At 38.4% G+C, this 17556-nt stretch overlaps 1 pseudogene; it reads left to right on the top strand.

Moving 5' to 3' along the window:
* The first annotated feature begins 392 nt into the window (after positions 1-392).
* On the top strand, positions 393-14879 carry LOC119737485 (annotated as a pseudogene).
* The last annotated feature ends 2677 nt before the right edge of the window (positions 14880-17556 follow it).

The raw sequence follows: 17556 nt of genomic DNA, 5'->3' as shown, positions 1-17556 counted from the left end.
TAATAGATTACTATTCCATCGTAAAAGTCCAGAAGAAATGGAGATTTCCGTGTAAAGTTTACAAATAAATTTACAAAATAACGGGAGAATCACCAAAGCATGAGTTTCTTACTCACACTTGATTCATAAATTACTGGAATGATACAAAATGAAACCACTAATACTTTGGGAATTCCACCAATTTTGGAGGTCATTTTGGTACGGCGTTCAATAAGTGACGTACAATTGTACATGTACATTGTACAGTATATGACCGACGGCTATTTTCGAAGCAAATACCGTGACCTCATTATGCAAGTCACACCTGCCACCCCTGTGAGCACAATGGTTGCTCCCGCCCCGCCTACTCATGAATATTACGCATGCTATTGGCACGCAGCGCGCCGTGAATACGAAATAGGATCTGGCGACGGCTTTCTGTACTGTGAGGTATTTTTTTTATATCGACCTCCCCAATCGGAATCGTACGAGGCAAATAGGTGAAGAAAATCCAGTGTTGGATTTTCGGAACGATTTTCGTCTCCCAAGGAACTGAATTTCATCGCTAAGGAAAGCTTTGAATCCGCCAAGATCTTGCGGTGATTTCTACGTCAAATTCTATCCCTGAAAAGGGTTGCTGTATTTTATCGGGAGGTTTTTTGAAGCGAACTCGCAACCATCATGTTATCGCAAACAGTGAAAGTCTTATGGAGTGTGGTGCTGTTGCAGTTGTACGTGCACCGCGGTGATGCGGGAGTAGTCAGCATTGGTAAGTAGACTTCATCTAAAAATGAACAAATAAATCTGCCTTTTTCCAATATTAATTGGGACTATATTATAATCGGGTGTTGAAAGTGGTGACGCACTTCTATTAGACAAATCGGCCATTTTGAAATGTGGGCAAGTAGTGATGATTGTTCGTTTAATTCTTATTGAAAAAATGATTGAAGTTTTGTGAAATATTATGCTTTTAACATGTAGTTTCAATTAAAACAAATCAATAAAAAGAACTGTTTTGTTTGAAATATAAATACGGCTTCTTTCGCTACACTACCCTGATGTCATAAAAGCATTTTTATCGTCCGACATTTTGTTTTCGTCAACTACCTGACTTGCTCCCACTGTACTGTTGCACTGCGCGGCGCTACTCCGTCACACCATGGTCACACACGAATGATCAACTCACAATAGTTGTATCTATATGCAAATTAGGGCGGTTGGTGTAGGCTTACGTGCACACAGCGGATTTTATTAGCACAATTCCAACCGACATGCCGCCATTTTCCTTGAATATATTTATTATAGGCCTACTACTTTAATGATGCATAATGTACTTCATAATAAATACATTGTCGAGGTGGGTGCGATTTTTGTGCGTGCATAAATTTGATACGTAAATTCCTTTTTCCATGAAACATCTTGTAAGTTGTATACATTTCATGCAATAATTAGTCATTTGTAAGAAATTTATCATGTTTGTAGGAAAATCGACCTGTAATTTTGTGTTGAGTGACTGAATCAATGACAATAGGCCTTCGAGTAGTACTACCTATGACTATGAGAACGGAGGAGTTTTATAAAGCAAATGGAATTATGTTTGTATCATTTTCCATCATAATCTGCATTACAAATAATTTACTTGATAATGATATTTCATGATCGTATAGGGAGCCCACTAGTTAAAGCTAGTTTCATGTTCTTCCTGGTCAAAGAAAATAATAACCGACATCCTTGAAATGATGCACTTATCCAACAAAATGTCCCCATCCTGTTTTTGTATGCATTACATTTACAAATTTCCTGATTTCATTATTCTTCACACTTCACCCAAAACGATTTTCTTTTATAGTTAAACCATAGAGCTGTTTCTTGCTCTATGGTTAAATAACTTTCGTTTTTGCGAACTGAGTTCCGAGGCGCAAATTGTTTAGTGTCTTTCCGGTCTCAGAACTGTGTATGAAATAAACTTGCCTATTTTATTTCGTGTGATTTAAAATCGGTTGTACCCTAAAGCTAAATTTTTTTTTGGCTTGTTAAATTTAAACCATAACAAATATGTGTTTTGGGAGAATTGTTCTGATGACTCTCCGATTACGCATTTTAAAATCCTCGATTAGTGCAAGGTTCATATACATGTAAGTGTATCGGAAAGAACGTAGTATTCATGCACCAGTTCGTTAGTTGTGTACAAAGTCTATGAAGAGTCAAGTATTTTTAAACAAAATTGGAAATGTTTCTCCATCTCAGATTCATTTCTTTTCAAAATGTTTGCAATAACTGACCTTCATTGAGATAAGTATGCTTAAGTGGCGTCGGGATGCAACATTCTTTCCCATGTGACTTTGTTCTTCGTATTGTGAGTCAGGAAAAAGCTGCTTAGTACAAAAAAATCTTTTACAAAAAAAAAGTTCCGCAAACAAAAAATCCCGACCAATAATTTGTTCAGGCGATCCCTTGCTTTTGCATTCACGAGTTTTTATCCTAGTTTTTTTTAGTAATCCCCACACGGCGTTGCTAGGTAACATGATTAAATGCCGAAATTATGATAGTTAGAACTGCGTGTGTCTAAAGTTATATTCAGACTAAATTATAAGATCCAAATTTTGTAATGCCAGACGATGTCTCTATTGTTTGAAGGGTGTTCAAATTTCGAAGTGGGAAAAGTATGTTGGCTTTGTTGATATGTACGGTACAAGAAATAGTAGTCCGAAAATTTGGGACTCTCAATACTGTGTATGAGAGTCCCAAAACTTAAGGTATCCATATCGTGCAAATGCTGCGACGTCGCGCTGCTGACAAAAGTTTCAAAAGCATTTACGTTAATTCTCCGTTTTAGTTTGCTGGAAAGAAAGTCTAGCAAGTTACAAATACAGTGGAAATAAATTTGGATAGAACACATCGTTCTTAGGCAGAAATCAGGCGACACATCAATAAAATCCAAAAGCCTGGACATGCGATGTGCATTGTATGAGCTAGAATTAAAGGAAGTTTATTTTTTTGCGGGGCGGGGCTTCGGCAGACTCGCACTACAAACCTCAATTTCAACCCAGTTTGTATGTACAAGTTGGCCATTTAGGCAGTTTCAAGCCTATATAAAGGAAAAGTTAACCTAAAATCATGCGAAAATTGCAAAATTCGACCAATAGTTGGCCCAGAAGGCTGTAAAATGCACCACAGAGCATCTACCTTTCAACATTTTCACGGGGCCCTTGGGCGGGCCCTTGACCCCACGCCGTAAGGGTTTCGCGCTACGCGCTCGCGGGTTCGGTAATTTACAGCTTTTTTCAGCTATTTTTTTTAAGCTTCACTCAAACCTCTGTGGAATTCTCTTGAATGAATTGTTTTTCGAAAAGTTAAGCAATGCTTTATCAGAAAATGTGCGTGATTCCGGGTGATTCTGGCTCAAACAATGATTTTCTCGTAATTTTTTTTTCGCTCGATGCAATATTTGTTCGATTCGGATCTGATTAAACCTATCCAGAACTGGGAAAAAGGGCATCGGTACTGTTGACGTCGCAAGCTCAAAATTAAAGAGCTTAAATTTGGCAAATTATCTTGTAGTATCTCCATCATTCAAGGTAAACTTTGTAATTTAAAGCATTTTAATCATGCGCGTCAATCTTTTTTTTCCCCAAATGTTCCGCGATAGTTCGAATAGCGCCCTCTATTGCCGCACCTCCTCATTTTTTTTTTTTTTACCAAAGAGCACCAAGGAATGGGAAATTGCACCAAGGCAAATGATCGAGAGCACCAAGGCAAATTATGGAGGACACCAATGTACATGAGGACACCAAAAAAGCAAAAGAGTACCCCACCTTTTCTGTACAATCCAAGCTTGAAGAGAAAAAAAAAAAAGCAAAAAAACACAAAAACAAAGCCGCGTCCCCGCGTCAATTCCGGAACTTTGGTGTGACCAGAGACCGATTTTTTTTTTTTTTTTGGTCTAACCTTGCGCTGTTTTGACTAGCATTTGGCTAGACCGTGAAAAGTGTTGGGGAAAAGGAACAGGAAATTAAAAGAGAGTAGTTTTCTTTTCACCGATCAAACTGTCTTTTTTCTTTTTCTACCCCTACAGCGGCGCTGTTTGGTACTGAGTCTACAGACGTGAAATCGGTCATCCAAGATGGCGTCCAGTACATCAACAGAAACACCAGTATTCTCTCGGAGGTGCACAGTATCGAGTACACGGGCATTGTTGGCGTCAAGACATCCAATTCCGTCTTCTCTGCCTTGGATGATGGTAAGTCTCTTGGGATCGAGGATGTTTGTGGTTGGCTGAAAGGGTTGATGCGCATGCGTCAAGCAAGGATTATCGTAATTTGATTAGTGAATTGATCTTAAATTGATCGAATTAATGTTTGGATTGTAAGGTCAGGTCGACATTAAAAGGCTAATGTGATGGACTTTTTTTTAAAATGCAGGTCCCATTTAAAATTCTGTCCCATTTAACCTCATTTTCAAATTTCGTTTTGCCATTTTGGACGGTACTTTGGTGCCTTTTTGGTTTTTATGCTAATGTGAATTTTTTCTTAGCAAAAGCATGGATATATTCCTTCATGGCAAAACTGTGATGTCATTACGGGCAGAAACCTCAATGTTACAGCTATTTCAGCACACAAAAAACGTGCTAGAATATTGGATATTTTACCGTCAATAAGTTTCTTTTCTTTGGTGATTCGTTGTTGTGTCAGTACATGGCAGTAAGCCAATGAGCAACCTTTCTCACAAATGTTTTTAATGAGCAAATTGGGATTCACAATTTGAACAGAAAACCACTACAAAACTGAACAGTGTCTTCCTGAAATGACATTGTAGCTACAACGCCTTCAATTGTCCGGAAAAGCATGCACATTATTAAATGTTTCAAGAAGTCCATTTTGCAAAAAACACATAGCCAAAAAGGGATGTCTAATGGTTTTCATACATTTATTATGATGAGTAGAAAGCCGCACAAAAGTGTTACTAAGAAAAATTCATCGCATGAACCCTTTAGTTTAAGGGCGGTTTTTGTATGCTAATGCAAATTTCCATATTCATGAGTAAAAACTGTGATGTATTTCAAGACAGAAACATCGGTTTCACATCTGCTTCAGCATAAAAGTCAGCAGAATTGTTGTTGTGTCATTATATTACAGTAAGACAATGAGAAAACTATATGCACAACATGTTTTCAAAAAGCAGAATTTCGGGTTACAATTTGAAGAGGCGAACCCTAATCTGAAAAGTGTGTTGTCGGGAAAAGCACGAAACGTTTTAAACATTTGTAAAATTGCACTTTGCAGAAATATTAACCAAAAAGGGATGTTTCATACTTGTTTTTATACATTTCAGAGGAATTGATATTGCAACAAATATGTTCCAGTGTAAAATTTATTTCATCAACTATTTAAAGATAAATAAAGTTAATATGATTTTTTTTGGAATGTATGACCGATTTTTACAATAGTGCAATTTATACACCCGCTCCAACCCCCCACCCCCCCCCCCCCAAAAAAAAAAGGCATGGAAAACTTGTTAACTGTCAAGAAATCGTTTCAGTATTTTTAGATTTGTGTTTAGAAAATTATTTTAAAAAATACTCAAAACTCTCCAAGGTGTTTGCGACACACATCAAATTAAAGTTTACTTCGTCATCTTTAATTTTCTGTTCTATTTTTTTGGTTAACCATTTACTTATGGGAGAAAATTCCATCTAAAGATGATCACCCCTAAAGCTGTCCTGAAGCCCATCGCCATTTTGAAAGTGGACGCCTATGCTCCATTGCAAAATAGAACCATTTTAGGGCCCGATTTCATCAAAATTTCACAGAAATAAAAGCTCGCAGTCCTCTGCACAGCTTCCACCCTTCTTTATTTTTTTATTTTTTTTTAGAATCCTCAAGTTCATGGCCCTCCAAATGCCTCAATGTGGCCGGCGTAGGCAATTTCGGACCTATTTTATATGTCTGCACCCTAAAATCACTCGGAATGCACCCCTGTATTAAAATTCCCTTTATGAACATTAGTGCTAAATGCCCGTACTTCTAAATTCTTTTTAAAATACTCAAAAGTCTCACAGGCGTTCAGGCAGCACAGAAAAATGATGATCGACATGTCATCTTTAATTTTCTTTTCAATTTTTGGTGGGTTTGACCATTGACTTTTCGAGAAAATCTCACCGAAAGAAGACGACCCCTATTTTTCCCAAAGCGGAAAAGAAGCAATCTTGAAAAAACAATCCCTGCACAACATGGCTAAATAGCGCCACTTTCAGGCCCAATTGCATCCAAAATGCTCCGAATTGGAAGCCCCAAGTCCGGGCCAGAGGTTCATTTCAATATTTCTTCAATTCCCCAATTTCATGGCTCTCCGAACTCTCTAATATGTTGAGGGTATAACTTCTATTCATGAGCTCGGCTGACCCCTCAATTTTAAGTGTCCGCCATCTTGTCAAAAACGCAACCTCTTTCCCACTCAGTTTGCAACCTCATCAGTGGGGAGCGGCCCTCGGCTATGATCCTCCCGGAGGATAAGTGCCCTGATTGCGAGGATATCGCAGGCATCGCAAGCCACGCCTCCAATCCTGTCTTCTCCCTGGATCATGGATCCTACGACTCGGGCTCCCTCGCCTTCAAGATGCACCCGTCTCCCGAAGACACCAATAACTTATTCGTGGACATCCTGGAGTACTTCGAGTGGCGGAACTTCATCATCGTTCACGATGGTGGCAATGGTAAGAACACTCACAGACAGTCAATAGTCCCATCCACTTCCCCTACCATGCCTTTAACACAGGCTAGTCGCAAACCGTCAGGTCATATTTTAAGCAAGCACTCTGACTAGTCAAATTCAGTCAACAGACAAAAGCAGGAAGCTCGTGTCACAGCTGTCTTATCGATCGCCCACAGGCAAAACACAGCTGTACCAAGTTACATAAACAGCCAGAGCCAGTCAATGCTTTATGTAGGCTGGGAGCTCTTAACTGTTTAAAACAGTCACTTGATTAATTGGGACTAAAAGGACTACTTGGCGCAGAATATGTGCGTTTGCATAGAAGGTTAAACCTTCCTGAAACGACACTTTTACCTAAGTATTTGGTTTGCGATTTAAAACATTCATATCACGTCAGTCCCGTTTTGGTATGAAATTATACGCTTGCCTCAGTATACTCAGTAAATATCGAGATCTGATCTTACAGTAACTGGCAGATTTTTTTCCATGGTTGATATTAACCTTTTTCATTACACAAAACTTGAAATGTTTCAATGTTCATCTTTCCTTGTAAGAACAATTCTGTGTGTCCTTTGTTCTACAAGTTTTATGCAAGATATTGTTTAAGGTTTTGCACACTCTACTTGCCTTTATTTATTTATTTATTCATTTACTCATTTACTCATTTACATGTATTCATTTAATTACGTTTACATTTTGCCATGAAAATTAACGAAAACAAGTGGTTTCGAAAGTAAACACTATATTAAAATTCGACCTAGATCATTACACTTACTCATGTGTGTCCCCTCCTCTTTTAGAAGAATTCCGAAAGATTTTACTGACAAGCTGTCAAACTCCTTGTCAGTCAAGGCAAAGTTTGTGTTGATCGATCAAAATCCCAAACACGCATTAGCCAAAAATCCTTCCTCATTTTTATTTACAAAAAAAAATGTGATGCCATTATATTTACTTAAATTTAAAGGCACGTAGGAACTTCTAAGGCCTTTTACACACACAAAAGTGACACACAGACATCAGACAAACACCGTACAAACACCACGACAGACACAACGACCAACAGACAGACAGCATTGGATCTTTTAACAAAGGACAACAACGACTTTATGGTGACTCTTTCCCCAACTATAGCCCTGGAGTTCTTGCAGGAAGTTCTGAACATTCAGCGGGTGAATGAGTGGAATATCACGGCCATCGAGCTCGGAGAGAGAGGCAACCACGAAGGCTACATGGAGCTCGCCGGCAAGATCAAAGCCGAGTCTTCAAGAAACCTCTTCCTCTTCTGTTCCTCAGAAGCCAACGCTAAGGCATTCATAGTCTGGGTAAGACACATAAATTATGACAAAGATTTTATAACAGCTGGAGAAAAGTATCAATACAGTAAATATTGTAATAAAAATAATGTGCTGTAGGCTACTTTAAAATTTCAAGAATCGTCGTCACAATTGTCTTCAAACATCACAAATATTCAGCAAAGGCCTTTTGAAGGCCCGTCTTTAAAAAAAAAAAAAGTGTATTTTCAAAATATATTTTTTGCCTAACCAGGGTTGTTATTAAAGATATTGTGTACTACAGTTGTTGACAGTTGTTGAAACGAGTATTCTGTGTCATTTTCTTTGTTGTTCCAAACAGTCAGAATACACACTAAACTGCTTTTTTTGGACGAAAGAGGTTTTACGGTCATTGCGTTTAAATGGTGATATTCTTTGAACGGATTGAGCAATTACAGTACATGTATTTGTTTCATCTAAAAGTAGCGTATGAAATTGGCTTTCCAGTCATTATTATGTTTGGTGCTACATATATTTTTAAATATGAAATATATTTTTTTGGGGGGGTGGGTTTCGCTTTTTTGGACTCACCCTGTATGACTAGATTTTGCATAATAATGTGTTAATCGTTTTTATAGCTAGAGAACAGTATTGATGTTGAAAGTAAAAAATACTCTACTACTCTGATGGTAGAAGCAATTGACGTTTGTTAGTGTTTGACATTGATTGTATTGCTAGCGGTATGTCAACATATTTTATACCAAATTATCGTTGTACAATACCATTATCTACTTTTCTTTTTGCAGGCTCAAGCGAACCCCTCGGCACAGATTTTGAATGCCAAGTACCACTGGGTCCTTGGAAATATTGTAAGTAAAGAATAGAAATAAACTATTTTCATATTTTGCTTATTTGTTAATAATATATCCTCTGATGTATTACATCAATAATTTTTTTATATATACATTGTTATTTGAGATTCATACACTGTAATGGCACATTTATTTAGTTTATAGAATTATTTGGTAAAACCTTTTTTTTTCAAGATTCATACACTGTAATGGTATGTGACCATTTTATTTAGTTTATAAAATTATTTGGTAAAACTTGTTTTTTTTTCGAGATTCATACACTGCAATGGTACATTTATTTAGTTTATAGAATTATTTGGTAAAAAACATGTTTTTTCAAGACTCATGCACTGTAATGGTACATTTATTTAGTTTATAGAATTATTTGGTAAAACATGTTTTTTTCGAGATTCATACACTGCAATTGTACATTTATTTAGTAATAGAATTATTTGGTAAAACATGTTTTTTTTTCGAGATTCATACACTGCCATGGTACATTTATTTAGTTTATAGAATTATTTGGTAAAAAACATGGTTTTTTTTTCAAGATTCATGCACTGTAATGGTACATTTATTTAGTTTATAGAATTATTTAATAAAACATGGTTTTTTCAAGAATCATACACTTTAATGGTACATTTATTTAGTTTATAGAATTATTTGGTAAAACGGTTTTTTTTTTCAAGAATAATATACTGTAATGGTACATTTATGTAGTTTATAGAATTATTTGGTAAAAATTTTTTTTTCGAGATTCATACACTGCAATTGTACATTTATTTAGTTTATAGAATTATTTGGTAAAACATTTTTTTTTTTCCGAGATTCATACACTGCCATGGTACATTTATTTAGTTTATAGAATTATTTGGTAAAACATGGGTTTTTTTTCTCGAGATTCATACACTGTAATGGTATATTTATTTAGTTTATAGAATTATTTGGTAAAACATGTTTTTTCGAGATTCATACACTGTAATGGTACATTTATTTAGTTTATCTTTGGTTATATGAATGTATTTGGTGTTTCTATCGGCATAATGCATCGTTTTACTGTATTGTTCTCACTTTTTGTCACTACTTTTTAATTCTAAATTTCATTTTTCAAATTTTCTCACATTTCCCATAATTTTTTTTTTCATTTAACATTTTGACAGGACATATCTCTGGACCGAACCTTCAGAACCGAGCTGGAGAAAACCAATGCGTACATCACGCGCTTTGGCATGAACTACACGCGTGAAATCCAGTACGCCCAGCCCACCTCCATATCGACGTCGACCACCGAGTGGCCAATGAGAAACCGCCTGGCCTTTGACGCCGTCATCGCCGCGTAGGCCACGCCTCAGGCTGTATCGTGAATGGAGAGAGGACAATGGCGAGTCTGGCACAGCCGTGTTGCCTGGCGACACCCAGATGCCGCCCTGCCCAACCTCCTCGGCCACGCCCACTGAAAATGCCCTCAGCAGATACCTTAAACAGGTACGTAAACACTTTGACAGTTTAAATGTTTGCAATAACTAATTTGCATAATTTTCAATTACATGTTGTGATAAGTTTTAGTAATACCCCAAAACGGGTAAAAAGACCTCAATTTTTGAGGTCTTTTTAACCGTTTTAATTGAGCTAGAATAGCTGATTTATTTTAAAATTAATCCACTTGCAGGTTGCTTTCGAAGGAATTAGCGGAAACGTTGAATTTGACAGCAAAGGCAATCGCGTCAACTACACGATTTCTATTTACAGTGGACAGTTCCGGACCCTGGACCAAATGGTGAGATACTTTAAAATTAAGAGTAAAACGATATAGCCTCATAAAATTGCTTTGCATTATATTAGTACCACACAATCTCTTGTAATGATATTCAGTCTTTATTTTTGAATTCTTTGTGTCCATGTGTGTGTGTTCCAGTTCACTGTAAGTTCAGTCATCAATCTCAACCAAACTTGAAAGGTGGTCTGTGGAGAAAAGGCTGAGGTTAAAGAAAAACTCTTTCCAATATGGATATTTACGAGGTCCCTGGAGAGATACTAATGACTCTAACACTCTCCATTCAACCCAAACTCCCCATTCAACTGAGAACTGGTGTCTGCCGGTTGGACATGTACAAGTATACAAACTGGAAGGATGGCGGGGATCGCGCAAGTTTTACTTGCAGTTTTTTTTTGGTTGTTTTCAGAGAGGAGAATGGACGCAGAACAAGGCTTACTGGGAGCAAAAATGGAAGAGAAAAATGGGAGAGCGAAGGACACCTCAATGTGACCTATCACAACTATGCCTCAGAACGAACCATCAAAATTGTCACAATTGAGGTGAGTTTTAAGCAACTTGAAACTACATGTTTTGTTATCAAGGTGGATTATTACTAAATTTGTAATAAAATACCTAGGACCTTGGTTATTTTAGTGGGGACTCATTTTCTTCAACATGTTATGAAAATACACAGTGTGCCAAAACAAAAAAAGTGCAACATTCAGAAAATAAATAATTAAAACTGTTTAATGTTTTTTTTCTTCAATGAAATTTTATATACATTAAAGCCTGACTATTTCTCAATCCACTCCTTTTTATCCCACGGATCACAAAAAAGGCTTGTGTTCTTTCAGCAAAACGAAAACAATTCACATACATCCCTATGTGAATTGTTTTCGTTTTGCTAAAAGAACACTTATCTTTTTTGTGATCCATGGACAGAACTTTAAAACGGTGTTTGTGTTCAAACTTCTGTAAATTGAAAAGTACATGAGTGATTTGAACGATTCTTGTACTAAAAGAAAGCTTATATTTTGGGCTTTCATATCCTAGATTTGGAAGTGCTACATGCACCTGCCATTTGGGTTTCCTTTTTTCCCCACTCACCCTGTATTATGTGCATAATGAATGGGATCGGCACTCCACGTAATACAAAAATCTGATATAACAAACACTTTGGCTTGGCTGGCTGAGTTTTGTATTAACAAAAGTCGAGGGCATCACTTTTTTTGACTGAGATAGTGACCAATTGGTAAGTAAATTTGTTTGTTTTTATTTGACCGTCAGTCCAAGCCATTCCTGATGTTGAAGGGTAATGATACCCTGACCGATCAGGGTAGCTACGCCGGCAACAACCGCTTCGAGGGTTACATCATCGACCTGATGGAGCGCATCAAGACCCACATCAAGGGCATTGACTTTGACTACCAGGTGGAGCTGGTCGCGGACGGGAAATTCGGCAGCAGCCACCCCTATAGTAAGATCTGGGACGGCATGGTCGGGGACGTGGTTCGTAAGGTGAGTTTGGTGTTGCTTAATAACCCTTACCCTGCTAAATGCAACAGAAAGCCAACAATTAAAAAAGTTGTTGCAATTTGTTGCATTTATCAGCCAACTCAAGTCCCCATGCTTAATTGCATCTTGCTCCAATTAGGTTTAGCAGGGTAACTGCTCATAGTGCCAAGGCGATACAAGATCATCCACTGTTGCAGTTTGTTGCATTTAGCAGGGTAACTGCTTGGTGCCAAGGCTGGTATGCACTGGGTTCACTGCACAATGCAACAGAATCCACTGTTGCAGTTTGTTGTATTTAGCAGGGCTCTCATTTGAGTTGAGCTGGATATTGTTGCATTTAGCAGGGTGTTTAGTTGCATTTAGCAGGGTGTTTGGTTGCATTAACCCTAACCCTGCCAGACGCAGCACAGTGCATCAGGTGGAAAAGTCTGGTGCACTTTGATGGAAAATGCTACCAACACCAGTGCAGAAAACGGCCACTTCTGAGACACTGAGAGCTAGTCCCATGGAACAATGCCCGAGTTGTATCCTGCTGCAGTGGGTGACCACAGACTCTGAGGCAGTTTGGCCTCGAGACTTTTGACCTGATGGATCTTGCTACACTGGGCAGGCTTGTCACTTAGACAAGTGTTGCATGTTGCTGCGTTTGGCAGGGTTTCTAGCCAAAATACCCTGGAGGGTTAGGGTTAAGCATGATATGGGGGTTAGAGTTAAAAATGTTTATTCCTTGAAATTTGTATCACGATGATTACAGTTTTAATTAATTTAACCCTAACCCTGACACATGCAACACAGTGCATCAGGTGGAAAAGTCTGCACTTTGATGCATTCAGCTACCAACACCAGTGCATAAACACCCGCTTCTGAGACAATGAGAGCCAGTCCCATTGAACAATGCCACAGTTGTATCCTGCTGCATTCGGGGACCAAAACTCTGAGGCAGTTTCGCCTAAGACTTGACCTAATGGATCTTGCTGCACTGGGCAGGCTTATCATTTAAACAAGTGTTGCATGTTTGCTGCGTTTGGCAGGGTTTCTAGCCAAAATACTCTGGAGGGTTAGGGTTTTAACTTGCAGTTTGTGGATATTATGACACGAGCAACAACCTGATGAAGAAATTAATCATAATCCATATAGGGTGTGTGTAACCAATATTAATCAATTCGAGCAATCAGGACCATTAGGGTTAATATTCATTTAGCAGTGAGCAGGTGCTGCGTTGGGCTGTCTTTATTTTGACCTCGGTACACAATTGCACATTAAGTTGGGATGAACAGCTTTGACAAGTTTCAGAGTAACAAGTTACTCTGAAAATATTGATTAAGCTGCAGAATTTACCCTCCCTTTTTAACAAGAATGTATCTTCAAATGTTCAGTCCAAATTCTGCCATAACAAAAAGTGGAAAACATTATATTCAGTAAACATTATGCAGGCCTATGGCTATAGGTCTTGTTTCAGTTCTAATCAGTGCTGTGGTTGATTCCATCACAAGTCTTACTTTTTCATGTTCGTATACAGAAAGCCGATATTGCAGCAGGACCTCTGACTGTCACCCCTGACCGTGCGGCGGCCATAGATTTCACTTACCCCTTCATGAGCTCCGGTATCACCATCCTGATGAAACACCCTAACTACGTCCAGCACAATCCTTTCCGTATCATGTACCCGTTCGGTATCGAGGTCTGGTTCATCAACCTAGTGTCGCTTTCTTCATCATCAGCGCCATGTTGTATTTCTTCAACTACTTCGATCCTTATGAGTGGCGAGCAGCGGCAGAGAGGCGAGAGACCTTCGAGGAGAACGCCGAGAACTTCACCATGAAGAACTCGCTGTGGTTCGCCACTACCACCATGTTCCTGCAGAGTTTTGATGCTTCACCGCGCTCCAATGCCGGTCGCTGCCTCGCTGCCTTCTGGTGGGTCTTTACGATCATCATGGTCTTCCTGTATCTGCTGAACCTCACCCACTTTGTCACCACCAACAAGAGGCTTGCCTACGCCAAGACGGCAGAAGATCTCTTGGATCAGACCGAGGTGGCTTTTGGCAGCGTCGAGAAGGGTTCCACTTATTTCTACTTCAAGAAGTCCAGCGTGCCTGAGTTCCAACGTCTGTGGCAGCACATGAATACCCGTATTCCTTCCCCTGGGTGAAGAACGTTCCTGAGGGCATCCAACGAGTCCGGGACAGCAATGGTTACTACGCTTTCATAGGTGAGGCTGGTGAGCTCAACTTCCTGGCTAGCAAGAGGCCATGTGACCTCCTTGTGTCTGGTACCTACATCACTCGCACCACCTATGCACTGGCTGTGCAGAAGGGCTCCCCGCTTCGTGATCAGCTCTCCAGTGCCATCGAGTCTCTGCGTGACACCGGGGTTTTGGAGGATCTTGAGAGGGAGTGGTGGGATCTGGACATACGTCACCAAGAATGCGCCAACTTGACCACCTGGGAGAGGCAGGGTGTCTTCTCTCTGACTACAGTTGATCTTCAAGGCGTCTACTACATCCTGTGATTGGTATCATCTTGGCCGCGGTCACTTTCATCTTGGAATCCATCTCATATTCTTTGCAGCGGTGGTAAGAAAAAGAGTAGCAGCAGCGCTCGTAATGGTGGTATGGGAGGTGGCATGAGTGGCCCGCGTGGCGGAGGCGGTGGTGCTGTTGGTGGACCGGCAAGTGGCGGTGGAGACGAAAAGATGTGGATCTAGACCTACAGTTTTGGGGTTTGACGGAAAAGATCTTTCCAAAACTGACCGGCGCCTATCACCAAAAACTCCTTACATGTTTTTATTTTTAACGTAGCAAATTAAAGAAACCAACTTTTCCGAGCAAAAGCCCATGTTCTTTTTAATGAGAAACAGTTTCGATATCAACAACAATAAGAGAAAGTTTAATGCAGAGTCTTGTAAGACCCTGACTCATCAAAGTTGCTACGAATGAAAAAAGAAGAATTTTCTTTTTTAGGTTGAACCAGAAACATGTAATGAAGTGTATATTCTAATTCGCACATTTATGTTTACTCAAGCTAACCCGAGCAACACTGCATTGCTTTATTGGCGTAGATGTTATACTCAGAAAAAACAAGCACTGTATTTATAAGCTTTTTTCCAAATTTAGGTATTTGATTAATTTAAACGGAATTATGGAACAAAAGAACTCTTTTTTACAATAATGAGCAAGGTTCTGTAATTGTTTGAAAAATGAAGCACATTGTCTTAGTAAGGTTTAATAAATTTAGATGTTTTGAAAAGGCTGAAACACTTTTTACAGGGTGAGAAATTTTACGCTCTCAACAATAAAGTTTGAAATCCAGTATTGTGCGAGTTGCAAGTGGTTTGTAGTATGTAAAAATCTCAATTTTTTGTACAAAATGGTAATGGGGCAAAGTTGTACATATTTCTGCGATTAGTTAGTTATACGTTATTTGTATGTGAGCTTCGTTATATACTTGTTTCCAATTACATTTAGATGACACCATGTTAATATTGTTCGTTTAATGTTTTCGTTTTTGTTTTCGTTGAAGAATCACATAGTATGTATGTTGTATGTGGTATTTTGGTTAAAGTTTTGTAATTAGTCTCATTTCAAAAGTTGAAGTCCAATTGGAACCAAACTTGGGTCATAGATGCAACATGGGAACCTGCATATGATAATGATGTCAAAGGTCGCATACCAAGGTCAAAGGTCATCTGGGGTCAAGTTGTAAAATAGGCTGAACATGTAAAATTGGTCTCATTTTATTTGAAAAGTCGAAGTCCAGTTGGTGGAACCAAACTTTGGTCATAGCTGCAACATGGCACCTTCATACTGATTAGTCACTCTTTAAAAATAATCGCGAAAGTAGGAGATGCATGGTTCGCGAACCATCTTGTTATATTGTCGTTCGTGAAGCTTTTTCCATTTTCCCCAGCTTTTGAAATACATGTACATGTAACTGTATGTGTTAAAAAAAGTTACCAATTAATTTAGTTCTTTGCAATTGTCAACTTTGAAAAAAGTCAAGCGAATAGTTGTTACTGTTGTTAGTGTAATCATTTGCAATATCATAGTTATGCTTTGAAATGACGGTAGACGTAAATTTCATTTGTTTACTAATTTGTCTAACTTTCCATACTATATTCGTAACCATATCATTTAGATTTATGTTAATCAGCATTGTAGATAAGCATTTTTTATGAAGTGTGTATAAATTTCTGGTTTGTCAAAAAAAAAAAATCATGCTTTGTTGGTTAATGCGTTTAAATAAAAATTACTCAGCTACATTTTATACAGGATGTCACGTTGTTAAAATTGATGGAGTTGTTTTGGTTTTATTTGTAAGACAACCAAGTTTTTTTCCAAAAAATTGAGTTGAAAATCAGTGATTGAAGACATGTTCGTACGGGCACCCCCCCCCCCCCTCCCCCATTAGTCAATTTTGTCGGCAAAATAATGGTGATGTCGGCAAAATAGAAAATGAAGAATGGAGAAGGAAGGGGAAAGGAATAGTCGAAGAGTGAAGAAGAAAAAAATGGAAAATGTAAATAATAACACACCCCTGTCCAAACCCCGCGAAGCTAAAATCAGGTTCTGCAACCCATGGCAAAAGATTATACATGTACATGTACATGTACATTGTGTCATGTCGGCACGAGCTGCCGCGCGAGGTCGCTTCATATCCACAGCTGCCAACTATTACGATTTTTTGTAATTATTACGAATTGTTTGTTAAATTACGAAAATACGATTTGCCACTAAAACATTACGAATTTCCCATTTTCTACCTAACGAAAAAAAATACTTGTATTTAAGTATCGTTTTTGACCGAAAACTTCTGGCGAAATGTCGCGATAATGGATGGACTGATGACAAGTCTAATAAGAATGCAGTCAATCACCTGATAGACATCAATGTAGTGTGCGCAGTGGAGTACTTGACGACCAGACTAAAAATACATGTAGTTTTCAATGGCTTGTCATTTGGGTGCATCTCGTGGATGTGTGTGTGTGTGTGAGTGCTTTTCAGTGACGATCGTGAGCACATTTGGTCGCCTATTGCTGGGATGAGACCCATCAGTGCGAGATTTTAATCATGGAATTTAATAAGAGTATGGTTGAATTATTGCTAAAAGAGTTTGAGTTTCTAATTCTACCTCCATGGTCACAACGTCCAGAAAAATAAATGAGCATGCGTTTGCAAGGAAGTTGACGGGATATTTCTATTGCATACGGTGGCCCTAAATCATTGTGTGTAAAAACATGATACGAACTCGAAACTTCCACATCGATAGCATGTATCTCAAAAAAAATGCGCACGTGATTATGGTATCATTTTATTTGACTTCAACACTCAATTAATACAGACATTAAAACAAAATTAATTAAAAAAAAAATTAAGTGTGCTTTTTTTTAAATTATCTTTTGGCCTACAGTACATTATTCCACAACAAGAAGGGTGTATGCACATGTATACATGTAAACCATGTACTGTAACGCGA

The sequence above is a fragment of the Patiria miniata genome, unplaced genomic scaffold, assembly GCF_015706575.1.
Source record: "Patiria miniata isolate m_02_andy unplaced genomic scaffold, ASM1570657v1 HiC_scaffold_3, whole genome shotgun sequence".
Classification (NCBI taxonomy): domain Eukaryota; kingdom Metazoa; phylum Echinodermata; class Asteroidea; order Valvatida; family Asterinidae; genus Patiria; species Patiria miniata.
Note: the sequence above shows the minus strand (reverse complement) of the source record. Positions and strands in the feature narration are given on the sequence as shown.